Genomic DNA, 11,012 nt, shown 5'->3' on the forward strand with positions numbered 1-11,012 from the left:
ATTTAAGGACAAATCAAGTCTGACATTTTAAAGTGGAAATTACAAACTTTAGAAGCCTTTTTAAACCTTGAATACACGGCAAGTTTGCATTTCCTGCTGTGCAAGGAAATTCTCATCAACAAAATAGTGATCAAATTAAGATCCTACATCTGCAGGGCCACTGTCTGGTCGTGACGTGACCAGTGCTATAAGTCTTGGCAGGGGGTGTGTTTCTCCAGTATGAGTCTTGGCAGGGGATGTGTTTCTCCAGTATGAGTCTTGGCAGGGGGTGTGTTTCTCCAGTATGAGTCTTGGCAGGGGGTGTGTTTCTCCAGTATGAGTCTTGGCAGGGGGTGTGTTTCTCCAGTATGAGTCTTGGCAGGGGGTGTGTTTCTCCAGTATGAGTCTTGGCAGGGGGTGTGTTTCTCCAGTATGAGTCTTGGCAGGGGGTGTGTTTCTCCAGTATGAGTCTTGGCAGGGGGTGTGTTTCTCCAGTATGAGTCTTGGCAGGGGGTGTGTTTCTCCAGTATGAGTCTTGGCAGGGGGTGTGTTTCTCCAGTATGAGTCTTGGCAGGGGGTGTGTTTCTCCAGTATGAGTCTTGGCAGGGGGTGTGTTTCTCCAGTATGAGTCTTGGCAGGGGGTGTGTTTCTCCAGTATGAGTCTTGGCAGGGGGTGTGTTTCTCCAGTATGAGTCTTGGCAGGGGGTGTGTTTCTCCAGTATGAGTCTTGGCAGGGGGTGTGTTTCTCCAGTATGAGTCTTGGCAGGGGATGTGTTTCTCCAGTATGAGTCTTGGCAGGGGATGTTTCTCTCCAGTTTGAATGCAGATGTCGAATCTCGGAATGAAGTGTTGATAATGTCTGGTCGTCAACACTGTCTGTCACATGGCAAACACACACAGATGCATGCACACACACACGCACATGCACACACACACACACACAGGGCACTATTCAATCTCCGGGTCAAAAAATTGTACTCTTCCACATCAGGATACAGTACACAATACAGTATACAGTGAGGGAAAAAAGTATTTGATCCCCTGCTGAATTGGTACGTTTGCCCACTGACAAAGAAATGATCAGTCTATCATTTTAATGGTAGGTTTATTTGAACAGTGAGAGACAGAATAACAACAAAAACATCCAGAAAAACGCATGTCAAAAATTTTATAAATTGATTTGCATTTTAATGAGGGAAATAAGTATTTGACCCCCTCTCAAACAGAAAGATTTCTGGCTCCCAGGTGTCTTTTATACAGGTAACGAGCTGAGATTAGGAGCACACTCTTAAAGGGAGCGCTCCTAATCTCAGCTTGTTACCTGTATAAAAGACACCTGTCCACAGAAGCAATCAATCAATCAGACTCTAAACTCTCCACCATGGCCAAGACCAAAGAGCTCTCCAAGGATGTCAGGGACAAGATTGTAACCTACACAAGGCTGGAATGGGCTACAAGACCATCGCCAAGCAGCTTGGTGAGAAGATGACAACAGCAAATGGAAGAAACACAAAATAACTGTCAATCTCCCTCGGCCTGGGGCTCCATGCAAGATCTCACCTCGTGGAGTTGCAATGATCATGAGAACGGTGAGGAATCAGCCCAGAACTACACGGGAGGATCTTGTCAATGATCTCAAGGCAGCTGGGACCATAGTCACCAAGAAAACAATTGGTAACACACTACGCCGTGAAGGACTGAAATCCTGCAGCGCCCGCAAGGTCCCCCTGCTCAAGAAAGCACGAATACAGGGCCATCTGAAGTTTGCCAATGAACATCTGAATGATTCAGAGGAGAACTGGGTGAAAGTGTTGTGGTCAGATGAGACCAAAATGGAGCTCTTTGGCATCAACTCAACTCGCCGTGTTTGGAGGAGGAGGAATGCTGCCTATGACCCCAAGAACATCATCCCCACCGTCAAACATGGAGGTGGAAACATTATGCTTTGGGGGGGGGGTTCTGCTAAGGGGACAGGACAACTTCACCGCATCAAAGGGACGATGGACGGGGCCACGTACCGTCAAATCTTGGGTGAGAACCTCCTTCCCTCAGCCAGGGCATTGAAAATGGGTCGTGGATGGGTATTCCAGCATGACAATGACCCAAAACACACGGCCAAGGCAACAAAGGAGTGGCTCAAGAAGAAGCACATTAAGGTCCTGGAGTGGCCTAGCCAGTCTCCAGACCTTAATCCCATAGAAAATCTGTGGAGGGAGCTGAAGGTTCGAGTTGCCAAACGTCAGCCTCGAAAACTTAATGACTTGGAGAAGATCTGCAAAGAGGAGTGGGACAAAATCCCTCCTGAGATGTGTGCAAACCTGGTGGCCAACTACAAGAAACGTCTGACCTCTGTGATTGCCAACAAGGGTTTTGCCACCAAGTACTAAGTCATGTTTTGCAGAGGGGTCAAATACTTATTTCCTCATTAAAATGCAAATCAATTTATAACATTTTTGACATGCGTTTTTCTGGATTGTTTTGTTGTTATTCTGTCTCTCACTGTTCAAATAAACCTACCATTAAAATTATAGACTGATCATGTCTTTGTCAGTGGGAAAACTTACAAAATCAGCAGGGGATCAAATACTTTATTCCCTCACTGTATCACTTTCTACCATGTGATCAAACTATTTATGAAGCAGACCTACACACTGACTCGCTGGTTACATTTATAAGAGTGGGTTACATGATTTAAGAAAATAATAAGCATTCATATTACTCTAAACAAAAGGATCTGATTCCGTCACCTGTCACATCCCGGGACATTTGTCAGTATAATAAGTCAGGATAAGGTCTTTACCTAGCTCTCAGGTACAGTGTCCGTATTAGGTCAGCCTCAATCTCAGCAACATGGACACATTACTACAATCATTACTCAGTCATGAGAGTAATCTAAACTCAAGGGCCCCCATGCCTTCATGCCTTACCTGTCAGGTTCCATCTCTGATCCTGGAAAGCCACTGGATGTTCATCCCTGCACTAACACAGCCTATTCAGCTATCATGGTCCAAATGGAAGATCATGATTAGTTGATTATTTTAATCAGGTGTGTTAGTTGTCTGGAACAATGGCTTACACATCCAATAGCTCTCCAGGACACCATTCTACAGTCAGCGCCGTTTTGTTTTCCTGGTATCCTGGAACAACAGTCCTATTGTGCCCTTCTCCAGGGTGAAGTTTCCCCTAGGTACAGATCTAGGATCAGCTTCCCCCGCTCCAATCCTAACCTTAACCACATGGGGGAAATGCTTCTAGTGGCAACTTCACCCTACTCTCCATCATGCACTTTTATGAGACACTGATAACAGATCATCAGATTGATATGAACAAGAGAAACACATCAGTGTTTAGTGTATTGCAAAACATGACTGTCTTATAGTGGCATATGCCTACAAGCAACGCTCACAACATTACTATCCTATTCCCAGTGGCACGCATCTCAATTAGCATGTGGCTTAAACCCCTGTGCATAAAAGTGTGATAATACACAGACACGTTTATGAGAATTTACATTAAATTAAGCTCAAAATATCTCCAATCACTTGTGAAGGAGGCAGCTAGTGATTTGTTTGCTGGGTGGTATGAATGTGGAGACAGCCTCCCTTGTCTGCGGTGTGAAACAAAACACGCAGCACTTAACAACCTAAGTTTAAAATAGCCGTTTTATAATTTCGTCACCATTTCTATGTTTGTGTTCTATTATGTCCGTCTCCACACAGAATGCCACCTCTGTTCAACTCCCGTTCAGGCTTGGAGTTGGAGCAAATACATCCATTATACGGTAGGTCTAGCTTAATGCGTTAATTTTGTTCACGCCTGTGGAAACGCACACCGGTTCGTAAATAGCTCGTCATTTTTAGATGCTTTGCATACAATGGCGATGAGTTGGAATGTCTGGAGTACCGGCGTGTCCAATGGCCTCGGAAGTGACAGTCCCGAGCGCCGCTGTCGACCAGAGGCTAGCGCACAGCAATACCTCCACTAGGAGCCTGTGGTTGGATCTCTGGACATCAGGGATTGAAGTAGGAAATCCTGGGGACTTCTATTGTTAATTTTCTATCCCATGCCAAATGTAAAATTGCCAGCATACAAGGTGTGCGTAATGCAATGGAAACAATGGACGCGTCCGAGAATAATCTAACTCACCCAAAGGACACCGACGTGTTAAAAAAGCGCATACCCGATAGCAAGGATACCACTGGGACGCAAGACGAATCGAAGTACGTTGAAATGAATGATTTACTTGACTTGGATGCAGACGGCAAGAAAGCTGTCAACGGTGAAGGAAGCCAAATGGCGATTGATACGGGCAACCGTGAGTCGAGCGCAGAAGAGGAAACTCCTGGAGACCTGGCGAGTAAGACGACTGATCATATCAACAGTGGCACCTTTAAGGAGGATATTGTCGCAAAGGAATGTGCCAAGGCCTATCTATCCGGGTTTCTTGGAACTGCCTGCTTCTCCGAACTGACATGTTAAGCGGTCAAAGTGAATCGGATGATGACGTCAGCTTGGTGTTGTCGGGTGAATGTGATGATTGCGCGCCTTACAGTAAGGAGGATGAGTCTCATTACATAAACACGCACGAGATCCAGCTCTCCGAGCTTTCAGATCACGATGTCGACTATGATATCGGACACGGGCGGGATGATAACCAGGTCTACTCTTTTGTCGATTATGCTACTTTTGACGGTGATGGAAAAACGGCAGGGAGAGAGGAGAGGGTGAAAAGCAATCAGGGTCGGGCTAATAGAAGAGCAGCAGTCAGCACTAAGATGGAAAGTGATCTTGGTGACTCAAGTGCGCCATCTCAGATAAAAGTCTGTCAAAGAACCAAACGAATGTTGCAGGGCAGATCCACATGTCAATCAAAACGACTTCCGGAGCTATAAATAAGCCTAGCAACGTCCAAGAAAAGGAAAATATTATTTATCTTGCCAAGCACGCCGCAGACATGAGTCGCTATGTTTTTAGAGGAGCTGGGGATGCAAATACGGAGAAATTCTGTGATAGTGCAAAGTGTTTTATTGCCTCCCCCGGACGCTTGCACTTTGGTAGCAAATTAAAAGGGAAAGATGTTAACGACTATTCCAGCGGTGCATCCAGCACCTTCAGTGATCTTGACGACGCCGATAAGGAAGTGCGCAATTTGACTGCCAGAGCGTTCAAGAGTTTAGCATACCCATATTTCGATGCCATCAATTTCAGCACCTCCAGCGAGTCCTCCGCCTCTGAGCTGGGGGTGAACAGGTGGTCAACTTTTGTTGACCTTAAAAATGGCAACATGAACATGTCTCAGAGACGGGAACCAAATAGAGGGTCTAATAAAATGACTACGTCATCCTCTGAAATTGCTAAGAATAAAGACAATAAAGGATATAAGGGTTTGGCTTTGGCTAATACTAAACCGCCCCCGAACAAGCTCTTTGCTTTGAATGGCGCCCTTCCTGGTCACTATAACGCATCCTCTGCAGCAAAGAAATACGAGTTTATGGGGAAATTTGGGCAGGAGCACAGTGGGATTATCACGCTCACAGAAACATTAAATGTTTGTTGTAATGTCACATCAGGGCTGTCTGGGAGTGAAAGGCGCTCAATGTGTGGAAAAAACGCAACAGGATCACATTCCACAGATGACGTTACCAACACATTGCCAAGCGGCCAGGGGATTGAGGCCAGCAAGCAACCCTGTAATGCAGGGTAAACCATGGAAGACACACACAAGAAAGCAATATTCGCCTCGAGCCTTCTTAAAAATGTAATTTCTAAGAAAATGCAGTTTGAGCAGGAGCGCAAAATGGAGAGGGGGGAGATACGCGAGCCCTATAACGCGCCATCTCCCTTTCTCAAACAAGAGCCTGAAATTACGCACATGGAGAGGGATAGGGCTACACCAAAGGAGTCCAAGGATTTCCAAAGGCAGAGCTCGAAATACTCAGAAGCGAGTTCTGACCTAACTATTGTTTGTGTGGATGAATTAGGGGACTTAGTGGACACCAGCTCATGCAATGCCAAGGACGACTGTCGGAGACAAGACACTTTAATTATTGCATCAGAAACTAATTTAGAGTCGACAAATGAAGTAGGAATCGATACTAAAATAGGAGCATTCGAAGCTTCCAAAAGCACGCTGCTACGAAGCCAAAATAGTGCATTCAGATCATGGAGGGACGGTGAGCTAGAGTTTAAAATGGAACATAAAAACGATAAAACTCTGGAGGAGAAAACGTCTTCGTCCAGCGACAACCAGGGGGAAACGGACTTCTACACCGATCCAGGGACCAGTAAGCTTACCAAAATGACACATTTGTTTGTGCCAAGTATCCAACTACTATCCAATGAGAGAGAAGTTTCAAAACACCTGCGGACTATGAATTATTTGACCCGCGCGCCCGCGGATCAAGGAGAGGGAGGTGTGAAGTTGCGCACCAACACCCTATACTTCGACGATCCTAGAAGTTTTGTAACATCTAAATCGCCGGAAATTAAAATCAGTTTACGGAGTGTAAAAGAAAACAAAGGCGACCCGTTCAACGTTGCAAAGCTGGTGCCTCCCAATACAGGCTATAACTCAGTCAAACTGATAAAGCCAGACGACGAATCCAGGTGCCAAGCGCTCGCTGCGGCGTTTAAGGGTGAGTCCTCGGAAAAAGTACCACACTTCATGGTCAGAGACATACGAGACCACAGGGGAAAGCTGCAAACACCTATACACCAAGTTAGAGATGTGCGTAAATTGGTTAAAAGTTCTCATCACTTTGTGTCTTTGGATAATAACGCCCAAAAGGGATCCTATAGAAACCCTTCGTCGCTTTCCCCCATCATAATAAAGTATCGGTCTGTGAATACCAATAGCAATGTGAAGCAATCTGGAAATCAAATTGAGAATTCTAAACTTAGGCTCAAAGAGGATTCATTTGAAGTTGACAGGTCATCACCCCAGCAAGAGGGCACCAAAAGCAGCATCCGACGACCATCAGGGAGAGTGCCATTAGGCAATACAAAACAACTGAAAGGTGATTCGTCTGAAGGCCCCATTGGACTTCTAATTGAAACCAGAACAGCTTCTAGAAGACAGGAGAAAACACCTGACATCGGTGACAAGACAAAACCTGAGTCTAAATTGTCCAACCTGGGTGCCTTCGAAAAATTACAGGCTGCAGTCAAAACCATGGAGCAGTTGTATGTTTTTGATAGAAATGAGTGGAAGAGGAAATCCGAGCCACCTTCCATATTATCAGACAGTCATGTGCTCTCTCTCATATCCAGCGAGGAGCATGGGCCAGAGGAGGAGGGAGTGAATGTGGCAAATACCATGGTGGACATGCCAACATTTAACATGGACAAGCTCACCCGGAGAGACTCGTACCCAAACTCTGACAAAACCCCACCTGCGATGACCGCCTCGCCCAGCTGTGAAACGACACCACCCAAGCGAGAGGAGAAAGAGCCCCTGGAGACGTTTTACATTCCCATCAGCCGGGATGTGCCCAAATCCCTGGCTCAGCAAGTTGGAACACCAGTGGGTACCAAGAATGTGTTTAACGTCAGATCCAAGGCTTCAGGAAACCCCACCACAAGTAACAATAACAAAGCACCATCACAGCTGCACACTTTATCACAATCACCTTACTGCGAAGGCTTCAGCCCAGTGTCTAATAAACTCCCAGTGTCAGTGAAAATCTCCCAGCAGCTGAGAAACGTGGAGGAGAGAGAGCGAGAGAGGGAGACCGAGCGTGAGAGAGAGAGGGAAAGGGCCAACAGTATAGAGGCAGACAGGCCCGTCCAGTTCAGCAGTGCCTCAGCTGAGCCCAAAAACTACCTCACCATCCCCGTCAAGTCTCACATCACCAGCGCCAAGCAAGCCGCTGTATCCGCCGGCGGTGGCCAAGAGAATACAGCCATTTATACCTTCACCGCCACGGGCCCCAAGACCCAGACCCAGATGGCCAGCCAACCTGGTCACGGCGGCGCCTGGAGGCAGGAAGAGACCCGACAGTCCCCACAGAAACCCTCCACCATCATCATGGAGACGAGAGCCCAGGACACGATCTACCACATGCCCATGGCTCAAAGCATGGCATCTGCCCAACTTCAGATGTACTGCTTCTCCCTGACCATGGCCCCACAAGCCGTGCCCCACACTCAGCGAAAGATGCTCTTTGACCCCAGCACTGGGAACTACTACCTGGTGGACACCCCTGTCCGGCCGGCCACCCGCCACCTCTTCGACCCCGAGACGGGCCAGTACGTGGACGTGGACGTGCCCGTGTCCCAGCAGTCCCTGTCCCCCATGCCCATGTCCATGCCCATCTCGCTCTTTGCCCTGAGCCCCGGCTCCTACGGCCCCACCTACACAATATACCCAGGCTTCATGCCCACCATTCCCGGCACGCCCACCCTGATCCCCACAAGGATGCAATCGCAGCTCTCCATGCCGTCGGAGCAGGAAGACTCTGGAGACAAAGGCGGTTCCTCCCAGCCAGACTACATGGAGAGTCCCTACTACATGGCCGTGGGGTCTGGAAAGTCTCCCCAGGCTGGAGGCTCCAGTATGGGCCAGGTCCAGCAGCAGGGACGGCCAGGGGTCCAGGGCTTCTCCAATGGGAAGCAGCCGGTGATCATCATCACCTCCCAGCAGGGACCCTGCATCATCGCCCCGCCCTTCTTCGATGGAACCACCATGAGCTTTGTGGTGGAGCATAGGTAAACGGCAGGACTTGTCACATGATATGTAAGGGATTTTATTTGAGTAGTCTATCGTAAACCGTACCATGTTGTGCATGTGCTTTTTAGGTTTTATTTGCTTCCCAGCAAAACTATTGACAGAGCATAAAAGGAATAGATGTCATTGAACTGTTACACCAATAGTGTAGGTATGCCCCAGATAGAATGGAAGTGAACATCAGCAGCATAATTGATAGCATAATTGACAATCTATATAACTTTCACACCACTGTATGTGTCCCTACACTATGGTGGAGTAAATCCATATTGTTATTGGATATTGTCCCAGGTTAATTTTGGTGTCAAGTCTCAGGGTTTCTTTATTTTTACTATTTTCTACATTGTAGAATAATAGTGAAGACATCAAAACTATGAAATAACACATATGGAATCATGTAGTAACCAAAAAAGTGTTAAACAAATGAAAATATAGTTTATATTTGAGATTCTTCAAATAGCCACCCTTTGCCTTGATGACAGGGGGGGGTTCGAGGACTGGAGTTGAGGAACACTGTTTACCAACATCTCCAAATATACTAGCTATTTCCAGCAATATAATGATGTATCATATCAAAGCCATCAAGGATGATATCAATTATAGGAGACCTGGGCTGGGCCAGGGTGGCAATGGTTGGTGTTTGTTGGGAAAGGAGAAGAGGCGTGGCAAGGCCAGCATAGCGAGGGGGGGGGGGGGCAGGGGAGGGAAGGAATGGTCGGGGCGATGCAAGGCATTTATTGTGCTGATACAGGGGAGGCCAGCTGCTGCTGGAAATCAAGGCCCTTGGCTGTGGCAGTGCGGGGCTGCAACAGGGCCACCTTTTTATAGGACACAGTCACATAGAAGGGAGCGAGTGAGAACCTCCATCACTCAGCCATTACATAAACAAATCATGGGGACATACCAGCGGGGAAGCAAGCACAGAAGACAGTTAGATTGGGATTTCCCCTACCCAACTAAAAAGTTATATACCAAGTATGTTCACCTTGGTTACGGTTATTGACCTGTACATTGACTCGGTACCGGCAACCCCTGTATATAGCCTCGTTATTGTTATTTTATTGTGTTACTTTTTTTACTTTAGTTTATTTAGTAAATATTTTCTTTACTCTATTTTCTTAAAACTGCATTGTTGGTTAAGGGGCTTGTAAGTAATCATTTCACGGTAAGGTCTACACCTGTTGTATTTGGCGCATGTGACAAATAAAAATTGATTTGATTTATAAAACAAGGAGAATCAATATTAATTGCAGAACAGGTTTGTTTTGTAATCCCTGCGTTCATTGTTTTTTGGGGAAGGATATTTATTTCCATGCATACCGCATTCATTTGTAGCAGTACATGAGCATGAATGCAGTATGTATGGCTTATGATGACTGTTTAAGTCCTGTAGGTACCCTTAAAAGTGTTACTGTTTTGTGTAGGAACCATGACAAGTTTCCAGTTTCCTAATCCTAATCTCCCATTACATTGTGTTCTGTGTCCCACACAGGAGTGACTTTTGACGTTTCCTGAAGTGTCCTGGGCCTTCCAGTGCCACTAATCCTACCGTCTGGACTTTATGGTTCATGGTCATCCATCACAGTCATCATGGTTATTAGTCATCTCAACAGACATAGAATTGTTATTGCCTCACCCTTCTCTGAAGTAGGTTACCGTCTTATCTTAACACCTCTGTGTTAAACTTGGGAGTTTGGTTGACATTTTTAATTGTTACAAAATATCCACCGGTTAACGGGATAATTTGGGATTTTGGCAATGAGGCCCTTTATCTACTTTCCCAGAATCAGATGAACTCGTGGATACCATTGTTATGTCTCTATGTCCAGTATGAAGGAAGTTAGAGGTAATTTCACGAGCTAATGCTAACTAGTGTTGGCACAATGACTGGAAGTCTATGGGTATCTGCTAGCATGTCCTAACTTCCTTCATACTGGACACAAATCCCAAAGTATCCCTTTAATATTATAATTTTATTAACCTTGTGCTGTATATTTTATTTACATGTTTGATTGTGTCGTTTGTGATTTCATAGTGCAATACTCATGCTATGCAATTTAACCTCATGCAATTGTACTCGCAGGCATTCATGATAATCAATTTAATCTGGACATTGAATTAATAATATGAATCCTTAAGAAAACACGTATTTTCATGAGAGAAGCAGGATTGTCAAACCATGCATCATTGGTCATTAATTTGATTTGCCTTTCAAATCCATTTGAGTGGGATCCCCAGCATATTTGTTCTAGCCCAGTATTAACACTTCTGAGTAAACTAATCAAGGGTTGAGTTATTTCAGGTTTTC

At 45.8% G+C, this 11,012-nt stretch overlaps 1 pseudogene across 1 annotated transcript; it reads left to right on the forward strand.

Annotated features, from left to right (window-relative positions):
* Nucleotides 1-4,086: 4,086 nt before the first annotated feature.
* Nucleotides 4,087-8,689, forward strand: LOC311131676 (uncharacterized protein C4orf54-like; annotated as a pseudogene). The gene has a single exon. The product of its transcript is annotated as an uncharacterized protein C4orf54-like (transcript).
* Nucleotides 8,690-11,012: the final 2,323 nt, after the last annotated feature.

The sequence above is a fragment of the Coregonus lavaretus genome, assembly GCF_964263955.1.
Source record: "Coregonus lavaretus genome assembly, chromosome: 7".
Classification (NCBI taxonomy): domain Eukaryota; kingdom Metazoa; phylum Chordata; class Actinopteri; order Salmoniformes; family Salmonidae; genus Coregonus; species Coregonus lavaretus.